The sequence below is a fragment of the Colobus angolensis genome, unplaced genomic scaffold (assembly GCF_000951035.1).
Source record: "Colobus angolensis palliatus isolate OR3802 unplaced genomic scaffold, Cang.pa_1.0 Scaffold76, whole genome shotgun sequence".
Classification (NCBI taxonomy): Eukaryota; Metazoa; Chordata; class Mammalia; order Primates; family Cercopithecidae; genus Colobus; species Colobus angolensis.
Window position 1 is genome coordinate 2,997,902 of NW_012121376.1, and position 13,163 is coordinate 3,011,064.

Here is a 13,163-nt window from a genome sequence, read left to right on the forward strand (position 1 = left end):
GCAACCTCTGCCTCCCGGGTTCAAGGGATTCTCCTGCCTCAGCCTCCTGAGGAGCTGAGATTATGAGTATGCACCATCATGCCCGGCTAATTTTTGTATTTTTCATAGAGACAGGGTTTCACCATGTTGGCCAGGCTGGTCTTGAACCTTAGGTGATCCACCTGCCTCGGCCTCCCAAAGTGCTGGGATTATAGGCATGAGCCACTGTACCTGGCCTCTTCAATCGATGCTTATTAAATACTTTTGAATGAATGGGAGTTTTTGAAGTTCTATTGGTTTCTTAAAATAAATACATAGTCCCAACTCATTCGTTCAATTCCTTAAGATCCTGTATCTGGTAGATTCCACTTGCCTTGCCACCAGTTTTACTGCCTCCCGTTATGCTTGCTTTCTCCAACATGCTTTTTCAAATTAATTGGAATATGTCAGTTTATGCAGCTGCCATCCTGTGATAATGCCATTTGTACTTTGCTTTACCTGCTAATATAGACATTCGATTTAGGAGACTCTGATATTATAGAAAGAACCTGACTTAGGAGTCAGGAAAACAAACATTTTTTGCCAGCTTGTTTGCCATGTGACCTTGGACAGATCCTTTAGCCTTTTCTGAGCCTCAGTTTCTTAAGTCTGTAGAAGAGGGGGTAAAAATTCTAAAGAGGGATGAGGGGCCGGAGGTAAAAATTAATGATATATTCTAGGTACAAGTCTCGTACTAGATATATGACAAGATGTCTAGTACAAGGTATTGCAAATATTTATTTCCAGCCATGGATTATCTGTTCCCTCTTCGATAGTGTCCTCTGAAGCTTTTCGGGTTTGATGAGGTTTATATATCTATTTTTCCTTTTGTTGCTTGTGGTTTTGGTGCCATAGCTAAGAATCCTTTGGAAATCCCCAAGGCCATGAATATTTGTCCTCATGTTTTAAGAGCTTAAAGTTTGGGCCCTTACATTTAAGGGCTTGATCCACTTTGAGTTAATTTCTTCTTAACTCTCTTGCATGTGAACGTGTTTTGGCTTCCTTGTTTAGAAGCCCTGTCTGACTACTGTGGGGAGAACAAATCGTAGGAATGAGAAGGAGGCCAGGAGATGGATTTCCCACTCTTTGGTGAAAATCAGCCTTGAAGAAGGTCTGCTCCAGAGCCAGCTGATGAAGAAAGAACGTGATTGGAAAACCACAACTCGGCCACCATCATGGTAATGATTGATTTTGGAAAGAGTCATCAGTAGATGCTAAAACTAGTGGGTGAAAATTTCATGGGTAACAGGAATTTTACATGGTCTCCAAGAACCTCCTCACAGGATACTAATTACGAAGGGTGAAGTCTTAACTTTCAAATGAAGAAAGCTGGCAGACACCACCTTAATCGATATCAGCATCTTCCAGGCATGGACGGATAGACTTCATGGCCTCCCGACATGCAGCACCAAGAAGGGTGCAACGTCACTTCTGCAGATTTCCTGCCTGGAATGCACACTCTGAGTCCAGCCATCGGGAAACATCAGGCAAACTCCAACTGAAGTTATTCTGCCAAATAACCGGCCTGAGAGAAAGGCCAGAAAGACTGAGGAATGTTCCAGATAAAGGAGACTAAAGAGATAAAAAAGACGTGACAACTGACTGCAACGCATAGTTCAGTATTTTCTTTGGTACACAAGCCTTTATTGGGACACTTGGTAAAATGGGAGTCAGGTCAGCAGATTTGATAGTAACATTGTATCCAGGCAATCCTCCTGGTTTTGAGGATTGTGCTGTCTTGAGAAAGAGAATGCCTTTGTTTTCAGGAAACACACACTGAAGTATTTAGGGGCACCAGGAGTGTTATGTCCTTGGTGTCAGATCTTTTTAAATTTTCACATCAACTTACTTTTATCCCTGTTTTCCAGATGGTAAAACTGAGGCTCAGAGCCATGAGACGCGAGCCGGGGTGGAGGCAGCTCTGCTTGGTGCCTCTTCTCTTGCTGGTTTGTGCATCCACGCCTTCCCTCTGCCCATCTGCTTGGTGTGAGCAGGTGCAGCTCTGTTCTGGTCCCTGGTGTAGTCCCTGAGCCTGGCTCAACTGTCTGTCCTGTGACAGGAGCTCAGGAAATACCTTCTACATGAAGGGCCACTGTGGAACTTAGCACAATTAATACCTCGGCTTTGGGGCTGAACCTTGGCTCAAATTCCAGCTCTGCTACTGAGAAGCTGTGTAACTTTGAATAAGTTAGTTAACCTCTCTGGGACACAATTTTCATATCTGATTCCTATCGCATGGGGGTTATGCTGAAAATCTAACAACACAGGCTGGGCATGGTGGCTCATGCCTGTAATCCCAGCACTTTGGGAGACTGGGGCGGATGGATCACCTGAGGTCAGGAGTTCGAGACCAGCCTGACCAACATGGCAAAACTCTGTCTCTACTAAAAAAAAAACAAAAATTAGCTGAGCATGGTGGTACGTGCCTGTAGTCCCAGCTACTTGGGAGGCTGAGGCAGGAGAATTGCTTGAACCTGGGAGGTGGAGGTTGCAGTGAGCTGACATCATACCACTGCACTACTCCAGACTGTGCTGCAGAGCAAGACTCCTTTTCAAAAAAAAAAAAAAAATCTAATGATACAATGATGTGGATAAAGTGCTTACTGCAACACCTGGCCTGGCACAGAGGTGCAGTTCACATTTACTGAATGAATGAGCGAGCAGGTGAGTGAATGAATTAAAGTTTCAAGTGGCCTCTACCTCCGGGGGACCCTGGCTTGTCCTTCAACAGTATTTATCAGAAGTGCCAGGGAGGAAATTTAATCTAACAAATGATGCATCCCCATTGTCTGTGTGCTTGTGCGTGTCCTTCCTGCTCTCTCTGCCACCCCATGGAAGCTCCAGGCAGCGGCCCCTGCCTGCCTCATCCATGTCTTTCCCCAGCACACACACACTGTCCTGCGCGGCCGGCACACATGCCTCCTTGCTGACAACTTCTCCAGTTTCTCTTCGTGACATATTGGCTAGGTGTCTCCTGGTGCCAGGTTGTACCCAGGGCACCGAGCGACTGCGGCTTCCGATTTTGTCTGCCCTGCACCTCTAATTTCTTCCCCTGACCCCCCTCCCCACCAATCTTGCTCATGTATGGGACTCCCTTGGCCCAGTCGTCCTCCTCCTGGAGCTCCCCTGGGCTCCTCTCCAGGGTGCTTCCCACTCCCAGCGCAGGGAGCCCGCTTCCTCTGGTTCATGGGCCAGGCTTGGGCCTGCCCTTTGACCGGTACAGCACCTGCACTCTTGCATTGCTGCCCGAGCCTAGTGAGGCCAGCCCACCCTACTTTCCTTACAAGAACCTCGTGCCCTGTTGACTTCCTCTGCTAACTGACACTGGAGAGGCTGGCAGCTCAGGACATCCGAGGAGGGCTGCTGGGGTCCTGCAAGCCAGACACCAAGCAAGTGCCGCATCCCTGCCGGCCAGGAGGTGGTGCTGTCCCCCGGTTTATGGCCCGAGGTGAAGGTGAGTAGAGACTCTCCTGCTTGTCCCGAAAATGCTACCTTAAGATCAAGGGAAAACAATATATATTTGGGCTAGTTATCTAGAAGGAAAAATCAAATCAATGAGCACAGGCCTCTATTCAGGTCCGGCATCTGAGCTTTTAGGACCCGTCTTAGAGTGAGGAAGGGGCTTCTGTGAGCCCTGCTTGGGAATCCTGCAGGAAAGGCTGAGACTCAGGGCTGCTTTTCTGAGGGATAGAGACGGCGGCTCTGGGCTGTGCACAGTCCCTGCCTCTTGCCCAGTGCCCCTAGGAAAGTGATGGGGCCACCCGAGCCTCAGATCCTCACCTGAGAAATGGAGATAAAAGTCTAGGCGCCATGGCGTGGTTGAGGCATGGTCAGGCACCGTGGCATGGTCGAGGCGTGGCCGGGCGCCGTGGCGTGATCGGGCACCGTGGTATGGTCGGGCGTTGTGGCATGGTCGAGGGCTATAACTGAGCCCTGAATATGCAGCACGGTCCCGGCCTGCTGCCTGGGATGCCCCCACTTCGACTGGGGTGTTTGTCCTGTTGCTATGGTGAGAGGCTGTGGGGGCTCTGGGATACACTTGTCACTGAGAGGGGCTTTGTTGAAGAATGCAGCCCTCTTGATGTCCAGGGGAGTGGGCCCGACATTTGTGGAACACCTGCCATGTTCAGGGGCCAAGCACGCAGATGAACACCCGACCCCGCCTCTGAGACTCACAGGAGTAAGTGTGTCCTGCTCCCTTTGGAGTTTCTGCGGAACACGGGCAGAGTGTGGTCTCTTCTGTCCCAGGTGCATTGGAGGAAGTGACTTTTGAGCTGGGTGTTGAAGGACAATTAGGATTTCTTAGGGGGAAGTCATGTGGGAAGGGCGTTTGACAGAGGGAACAGCCTAGATGGAGGTGTGGAGGCGGGACAGCATCCTGTGTGGCTGAAGGGCTGTGGGGTGGCCTGGAGGAGGACAGGTGGTGTGTGCTGGGTCCCTGCGAGTGTGGGCATCGCCCTAGGCCCATAAGTGCAGGCTGGGATGTTCTTTAAGCCAGGGCAAAGAAATCCCTTACAACGAGGGACAAGCGCAGGCTGCACCAGTGTTTGCTCTCCTCTGGAAAAGGGTGGAGGCCACTGGCAAGGTTCCAAGTCGCTTTTCTCAGAGCCCAGAGATCTCAGCCTGAAAGTGCACAAAGGGAAAGAATCCTCGGATTCAGCAAATCTACTATTTATGTCTCTTCTCTTCCTGCTCCTTTTTTTTTGTTTTTGAGATGGGGTCTTGCTCTGTTGCCCAGGCTGGAATGCAATGGCATGATCTCGGCTCACTGCAACCTCTGCCTCCCAGGTTCAAGCAATTCTCCTGCCTCAGCCTCCCGAGTAGCTGGGATTCCAGGTACCTGCCACGATGCCCAGCTAATTTTTGTATTTTTAATAGAGAAGGGGTTTCACCATGTTGGCCAGGCTGGTTTCAAGCTCCTGACCTCAAACGATCTGCCTGCTTCGGCCTCCCAAAGTGCTGGGATTATAGGCGTGAGCCACCATGCCCAGCCTTCTGCTCCTTTATTTTTCATTTTCATTTTTATTTTTTTGTGGCGATAGAGTCTTGCTCTGTTACCCGGGCTGGAATGCAGTGGTGCAGTCACAGCTCGCTGCAGCCTCAACCTCCTGGCCTTAACGATCCTCTGGCTTCAGCCTCCCAAAGTGCTGGGATTATGGGCGTGAGCCGCCGCACCCGGCCGTTGCTTCATGGTTTCTCCCTCTGGTCTCAAGGCTTGGAGGCTTGGGTGTTTTTTTTTCCCTCCGACGCTCTCTGCAGCTTCACGCTTGGGCAGGCGACTTGCAGAGCTGTCTTTGCTCTGGGTTCCTGGGCCTGGGGCGTAGGATACCTCTGTCCCTCGGACACACCAGTCTCGTGCTCAGAGAACCACCCCTAGACTTCGGAGGCGGTCACGGGAGGTGGTCTTAGGCCCCAGGCCCCTTCCGACGCCTCCTCTGTGCTTTCTCCCACCCGCCTGTGCCCACCACCCAGGCAAGGTTAAGTCTGTAAAAGCCCCTTTTGAATCTCCCAGAGTTTTATCTGGAGGGCCGTCTACATCACTTCGAAGGCTGTTGGCTGAACTCAGTAAATAAACACAGGGAGCCCTGGGGTCGCTGTGACTTATGGTCTCCTTGTCATTTCCCCCCAGAATGCGTGTCGGCGAACAGTGCCTGCCATTCTAAGGGGCTCTTTGACTCTGAACACACACAGTCCCCTCCTGGGCTGATTCCCTGCACACTGGCATTTGGCTTTCTGTAGAGAGCCAGCGTCAGCCGTGGCCAGGGTTGATTCACTGTGCTGGGGACAGTGCCAGGGTTGTCTGGGCTCAGGACCCAGCGATGGTGTGGTTGCCCTGCGGTGTCCATGTCGGGGGCAGGAGGGATCCTACTGGTGGCAGCTCCCTTGGATTTAAATGCTTTGAGGTGACGCAGGGCAAGATGACTCTCCCTAATCACGAAATCATCTCACTGGAGTGCTTGGGGGAGGGGGCAGGGCCGAGCGTCCGCCTTGCCTCGCAGAACAACATTTTGGTTTTCACACTCACCACTGAAAAGTCATTAAATTGAAAGGAAACCTGTACCCCGCTCCCTCCGCAGTCACGCCAGCGCCGTCCCCAGGCACCTCACAGTGTAGCTTTTGTTCGGAGGTCCAGAGTGTAAAATTGGAGTGGCAGATTGTCGGTGCACACATTTAGAATTTCCTGGCTTTCATCAGCTGCGCCACTCAGATGACAATATTTAATCCCAAATGTTTCCTTCCCTTCCCCACCCCCCATTTCACAAGTCAGAGGGCTTTGCCCCCACATTTACAAAGTAGACTTCTCTTCCATTTCTTCAACCATAATGAAAAGTATATTTACGATCTTTTCCCCCATGTATTTGCGATTATACAAACTCTCCTGAACATTTTAAGGGGCCTTTCTTAGGAGAAGTTGACTTCCTGGTTTTGAGTTGAATGTAACTCTCCTTTGCTGGCTTCTTCACTCCCACCATTCATTTCATAAGGACAAGGTCATGCACATTTGAATTCTACGGGTCGGATCGCATAGCAGCAATCTTGTGCCATTTCACTCCACTGGATGTGGCTGGAGTGATATTGCTCATTAATTTGAGTCAGGTGGTTTTTTCTGTTATTTAGGAAGTTTTTTCATTGCAGTCATTTTTATTAAAGAAGGGTTTGTTGTAGATGAGAGAATTAGCTGAAATTTAAAACTTGAAGTTTCTTTTTGTTGCATGGTCACTTTGTAGAATCCCTTGTTTAGCAAAACAGCCCTTCTGAGGCAAGCCCACAAAAAGATTTTAAACAGGACGTCGCATCTGGATCCTCTGATACACAGGCACATATACATAGAATCACAGTTGACATTTTGCAGTGTGCTGGAGAGTCTCCCAAGTAACATTTCATATCAAAGAAAGCATGTGAAAGCATGTCTCCGAGAAGCACTTGGGAGTGAGGAGCAGGTGTGACTCCTTGGTGTGTCAACCCGAGCGGGTTCCGATCCTCTGGTATCACTGGGTCCTGGGTTCTGACACTCCAGTGGGTTCTTATACCCGGGTGGGTTCTGATACCTGACTCAGACCCTGATGGGCTGATGGTGAGGTTCACATGTCCTGTGGCCAGGCTCCTGTGCCCAATGGTCCAGTCAGACACCCATCTGGGTGCTGCTGAGAAGGTGCTGGTGGACGTGGTCAGCCTCTCTCATCAGCTGTCCTCAAGGGAAGCAGATTACCCTTGACAGTGTGGGTGGGCCTCATCCAATCAGAGGAAGGCCTTATGAGCAAACGCCGAGGTTTTTCTGGGATGGAGGAATTCTGCTTCAAGACTGCAGCATCCACTCCTGCCTGGGTTTCCAGCCTGCCGGCCTGCCCTGTGGATTTCAGACTTGCCCGCCTCCACGGTAATTCCTAAACATCTCTCTCTCTCTCTCCACACACGTGCACACACATATTAAACCTCCTGTTAGTTCTGTTTCTCTGGAGAGCTGTGGCTGACAGTGGCTGAGAGGAGCAAGGGCTTCAGGTTAGAGCTGTATAACACTGGTCTCTGGCCACTGGGTGTCTGCAAACATCAGAAATGTGTTCTCCACGCCTCTCTAGGTCTCCTAGGGATTTTGGGTTGTTTTCCAATACACGCATGTTCATGTGCGTGCATGTGTGTGGGCAGTGGCGTGTGCATGTTCATTCAGGACACATGCCACTGCAGGTGAGTTCCCTGGTGGACACACCCCCTTCAGTAGACACAGGCTATAATGCCCACAGTCACTGCCTTGGGCAGGGTCCTGGGAGAGGGCGTCTCAGGCAGTGAACTTCTGAGTGGGCCATGATGACCTCCTATGGACCACGGCTAACTCAATGGCAGCAAGCCCCGAATATCTACTCGGAGCAGGTGGCATTGTATGTGGGCCAAATGCAGAAGGTGTTGGGGGACCGTGCAGCCTCATCGTCAGGTCCCCTCCCAGCTCCTCCCCTTGTGAACTTGTACCTGAGCCAGCTGACTGACCCTCTACCCACCAGGCTGCAGGTGTAAAAGGAGGGTGAAATTAGCAGTTGTCTCATCGGAGGGTGGGGAACTGGGGGTGGGGATGCGTTATGCAGGTGAAGCCCTCAGAAAGGTCCCCCACTTTGGGGCACCACATAGGACGAGTGCTTTCATTCTTAGGAGGACAAGCTCCTGCTTGGGGGTCAGGTGGAGTTGGGCTCATGCTCCAGGCTGGCCCCTCATGCTCTGTGGCTTTAGGGAAGCTCCTAAACCTCTCTGAGGCTCATCTGTAGGAAGGAAGTTAAGACACCGAGATGTCTCATAGGCTTGCTGAGATGATTATGTTCAAAGAGAAGGAGGACAGTCTGTGGTGAGATGCCAGGCCTGGAGGAAGCTGTCATTGGCAGCCTGCTGTGCGGGGCACTGCTGTGTGTGCACACCTTATTAGGGCTCAGCCAGGGCCAGGACAGTGAGGCACCTAAGTGTAAAACTGGAGGTGACGCCTGTTCTCAGGCGCCAACCCTGCATTGCATGGCTTTGAGAGAACCTCCTTAAATTTTGCAGTGGTGGGCACCTCTCTTGCTTTACCCTAGTCCCGGACCTGCATATTACCCCATGGAAATGCCAAAACAGTTTTGCAAGGCCAGGGAATTGGCCCCTTGCACAGATTAGGACAGAAGCTCAAAGAAATGGGAAAACAGACCCAAAACCCCCTGCCCCCCGACCTCCCGGGCTACTGAGATCTTGGAAGGTGGTGACCGCACTTTATTCATCTCATGTAATCGCATACAGCACCTGGCATGTAGTGGGTGTCAAATAGATGCTTACATGTATTCAGAGAATGAAAGGGAAGAGGGAGGACTCAGACTCTGATATGGCTTCATAGGAACCTGGCCGTCCACTCCACCCACCTGCCTTAGCAAAGCGCCCTTGGTGAGGCTGAGGGACTGGGCAGCCAGGACTCCCAAGGGGACCTTGTCAGAGGGGGAAACCGCCTCCGACTGAGTGGCGAGTGCTGCTCTAGGACTGCCCTAAAACTGGATTTGAACAAAAGACCACATGCCGTATGACTCCGTTGGAATGAAATGTCCAGAACAGGCAAAGCCACAGAGGCGGGAAGCAGGTGAGTGGTTTCAGGGGCTGGGAGAGTGGGGCCAGCAAGTGGCTGCTCACGGAGTGGGCGTCCTTTTGGGGTGATGAAAATGTTCTACAACTAGAGGGTGGCAATGGTGGCATGGCTTTGTAAATGGGCTAAATGCCACGCACTTCTGCATTTTGAAAATAGTTAAAATGATAGATTTTTTTTGAGACAGGGTCTTACTGTGTCTGGCAGGCTGGAGTGTAGTGGTGTGATCATGGCTCACTGCAGCTTCAACCTCCCTCGGCTTAGGTGATCCTCCTGCCTCAGCTTCCCAAGTAGCTGGGACAACAAGTGTGCGCCACGACATCCCAGCTATTTTTTTTTTTTTTTTTTGTAGAGATGGGGTTTCCCTGTGTTGCCCAGGTTGGTTTTTTTTTTTGAGACAGAGTTTTGCTCCTGTAGCTCAGGCTGGAGTGCGACAGTGTGATCTCAGCTCATTGCAACCTCATCCTCCCAGATTCAAGCAATTCTCCTGTCTCAGCCTCCTAAGTAGCTGGGGTTACAGGCATGCATCACCACACCCAGCTAATCTTTTGTATTATTATTTTTTTTTTCTTTTTGCAGAGACAGGTTTCACCTTGTTGGCCAGGCTGGTCTCTAATTCCTGACCTCAAGTGATCTGCTTGCCTCTGCCCTCCTTGGCCTCTCAAAGTGCTGGGATTACAGGCATGAGCCAGGCTAGTCTTGAACTCCTGGGCTCAAGCAGTCCACCTACCTTGGCCTCCCAAAGTGCTGATATTACAGGTGTGAACCACCATGTCCAGCCTAAATTTTACATTATGTATATTTTACAACAGTAAAAACCCTGGAATCAACAGAATTCTTTGGGTGTAAGTGACAGGAACAAGATTCAGGCGAGGCAGTGAATAGTTCCTAGAATGGAAGCTGAGGCTGAGCAACCAGATTGCAGGAAGGGTCTCAAAACTGCCAGACTCCGTGGCATCTCCACTCCTGCCTCGTTTTCCTCCATGACCAGCGTCCTCAGGCCACCAACACCTCTGGAGCTGAGGCTGGCAGAACGTGGGGGCTCCTTCAAGAGCATGGCAGCTTCTAATGGACCTGCATGATTAGTTTGGGAGAAGCAGTTGCTGGAAGACAGCCGTGTGTGTCTGGGCTGGGGAGACCCAACATTTCAGAGCCACCAACCCTGCATCATTGACTGACAGGTGGCTGGGTACTGTGTCACCATTGTCTTCTGGGAATAAACATTTCTCAGTGACATCTCAGCTTTCCATGGGAAGTCTCCGTCTGTGTCTTGTTCTGGCTCATTTAGAGCAACTATCATTTATCAAATGTCCTCCCCTCCAAAGCCTCCTGGATGCCTCCAAAGGCTTAGAATTCACCAAAGATACAAAAGTCCCAACACGGGGATGCACTTGGAGAGGGATGAGGTCTCCCTGTGTGTGGGGAAGGGGTCATGCGTGGGAGAGTTGGGATGGGAGAAGGAGAAGATGCTTCTAAGGTTCAATCTGAGATGCAGCTGGGGGTTTTCCAGCTCACAGAGTGTTTGTGCTGAGGCAAGACAATGGAATAGGTGCCCACAAGAACAGAAACAGTCCCCGCACCCAGAAGCTGCGAGTCTCCAGGGAGAACTGGGCAGCTAAGGGATAAACTGGGGACTTGCAGACTTGCAGCTCTGCTCACCCGCAGCGTGTTCCCAGGAGTGCACAGCGTGGATTTGGGGCATAGCTGTGCCGGTTTGCAAATCCGTAGGTGCTTGTCCAACAATGGGTCTGTTGATGGTTGGGTCTCTTGCTACTGGAATGTCTGTTAGCTCAGCTTTTGACTAAAAGCCAGTGGAAGATCTCCTTGCCGGATCCCCCAAAATAGTTTCACCCATTGTTCAGGAAAGAGATTGTAAGAGCTCTAAGAGAAACAAACAGAAAACCAACATCAAACATGAATAGTGTCCTGGGGCATTTCCTTTCTAACCTTGGTTTTGAAATTAATCTGCTTTAGAAGTTCTTTGGTGTGTGTGTGTGTATGTATGTGGGCACATGTATTGTGTATGTGTGTGTATGTGGGCACATGTATTGTGTATGTGTGTGTATGAAAAGAAATACTGAGAATAAGATGTTCTTATTTATTTAGTTATTTTGAGGCAGGGTCTTGCTCCATCACCTAGGCTGGAGTACAGTGGCCCAGTCACAGCTTGCTGCGGCCTTGACTTCCAGTGATCCTCCCACCTCAGCTATCTGAACAGCTGGTCCCACGGGTGTGTGCCACTACGCCTGGCTAAGTTTTGCATTTTTTTGGTAGAGATGGCATTTCGCCATGTTGCCTAGGCTGACCTCGAACTCCTGGGCTCAAGTGATCCTTCTGCCTTGGCCTCCTAAAGTACTGGGATTACAGGCATGAACCACTGCACCCAGCCTATCATGCTCTAATAAAGAGCATTCTTGCTCGCCAGAGTTTCCTCTCTGTACCTTGGGGATACCCCTTGCTTAGGTAGAGGGGAGGGAAATTACTTTCCTTCTTACCTCTCCATTCTTCTCTTACACAGACTTTGAAGGAATGAGATGAGAAGTGGGCCACTGCATTCTCATTTCTGTAAGGCTCTGTGCCAGGACTCGCTGCATCTGTGTATTTTGAGCCTTTTATTATTAACCAAAGTGATCTTGGTTGATAACAATACAAAGGCAAAGCTGGCAGTGCTCCGATTTCTAGCTTCAGCCCCTTATTCATTGATTCATCATTCGTTATTGATTAATACATAGTAATTCTTTATTTTAGTTGCCTTATCAGTTCCTCACTCCTGGAAGCTTGGAGAAGGGAAGGGTGGGGCACAAATTTCTTCTTGGAATTTTAAATTTTACTTTTAAATTATGGGTCCTTAATGACTCTTTTCCTAATAACTCCTGAATTCTTGTGATTCAACAGAGGGTATTAATCACAAATGTGTTTCTTTCTCCTTTTTTTTTGGTGAGGGTGGAGTCTTTATTTCTTTATAGATTGTTTTATAGATTACACAAGCCATGCAGTAATATATCTTCAAGGTTAAACATTCAAATAATTCTGAAGTTCAGAGAAAAAGGTGATACCCCCTATACTCCCCAGATAATTGAAACCTGAATGGTTTAGATGACTCCTTCCTGGGCACTTCTGCATATGGAGAGTAAGCCTTTTCTCATAGGTTGCCACATCAGTGGAAAAGTTCCATACCTATTAATGGGTTCAGTGGTATTTCCTAGCACCTGTTGTGTGTCAGGTGTAAAGCTGGGAGCTGAAGATTGAATAATGAACAAAAATGGTCCCCTCATTCCACAGCTCACAGGCTCCAGGCATATGATTCTGGAACTTAGTTTCTCCTTCCCATTTCACAAAATATCTAGGATTTCTCCCCATGTCTGTCTGCCCTGTACTCTTTAATGTCCAGAGGTAACATTGAATTTTGATGGACATCAAGTTGACTTCTAATTGATTTGCCATTATTAAAAAGCAAAACAGTGGAAGTCTTGGTTTACGTCACTTTGAAAACCTGAGTGTTTGATAAGGTTTAAAATTTTTTTGGTGGCAGGACACAATACCCTGATAGGACAGGACACTGTTACTTACAGCTGCAAATGGGAGCTGGCTGCCAGGCAGGACCATGCAGGGGACTGCACCCAGGGATGGGTAACAGTGAGCAGCTGTAGCCAGCAGCTTATGTGTGGTCAGTGGAGTGGACTTAACCAGTTTTTGTGGGCTCCTGTGGACCAATTTGAAAAATTTCGTGGGCTCCAGAGCATAGGGCTGTCCCTAGCTGTCAGGTACCTGGCCCTGGGGAGATAGGTAAGGTGTGTAGGGGCTCAGGGCATGAGCTCTGACAGGGCAGTGGATGGAGCATGGGCTTGTTCAAGAGGGGACTTGACAGCATCTCAGACTGGTTCAGGATAGGATTTTTATTTTATTTTATTTAATTATATATATATATATTTATTTTTGAGATGGAGTCTTACTCTGTTGCCCAAGCTGGAGTGCAGTGGCATGGTCTTGGCTCACTGCAACCTCCGCCTCCCAGATTCAAGCGATTCTTGTGCCTTGGTCTCCTGAGTAGCTGGGATTA

At 49.5% G+C, this 13,163-nt stretch overlaps 1 long non-coding RNA gene across 1 annotated transcript in view; it reads left to right on the forward strand.

The window, feature by feature from the left end:
• The window catches only part of LOC105501897, a 17,377-nt gene extending 7,043 nt beyond the window's left edge, over positions 1-10,334 (forward strand). Inside the window, exons 4-5 of the long non-coding RNA XR_001000253.1 lie at positions 8,864-9,100; positions 10,095-10,334. This is a non-coding gene — a long non-coding RNA (uncharacterized LOC105501897). The remainder of the gene's footprint in view (positions 1-8,863; positions 9,101-10,094) is intronic.
• Positions 10,335-13,163: the final 2,829 nt, after the last annotated feature.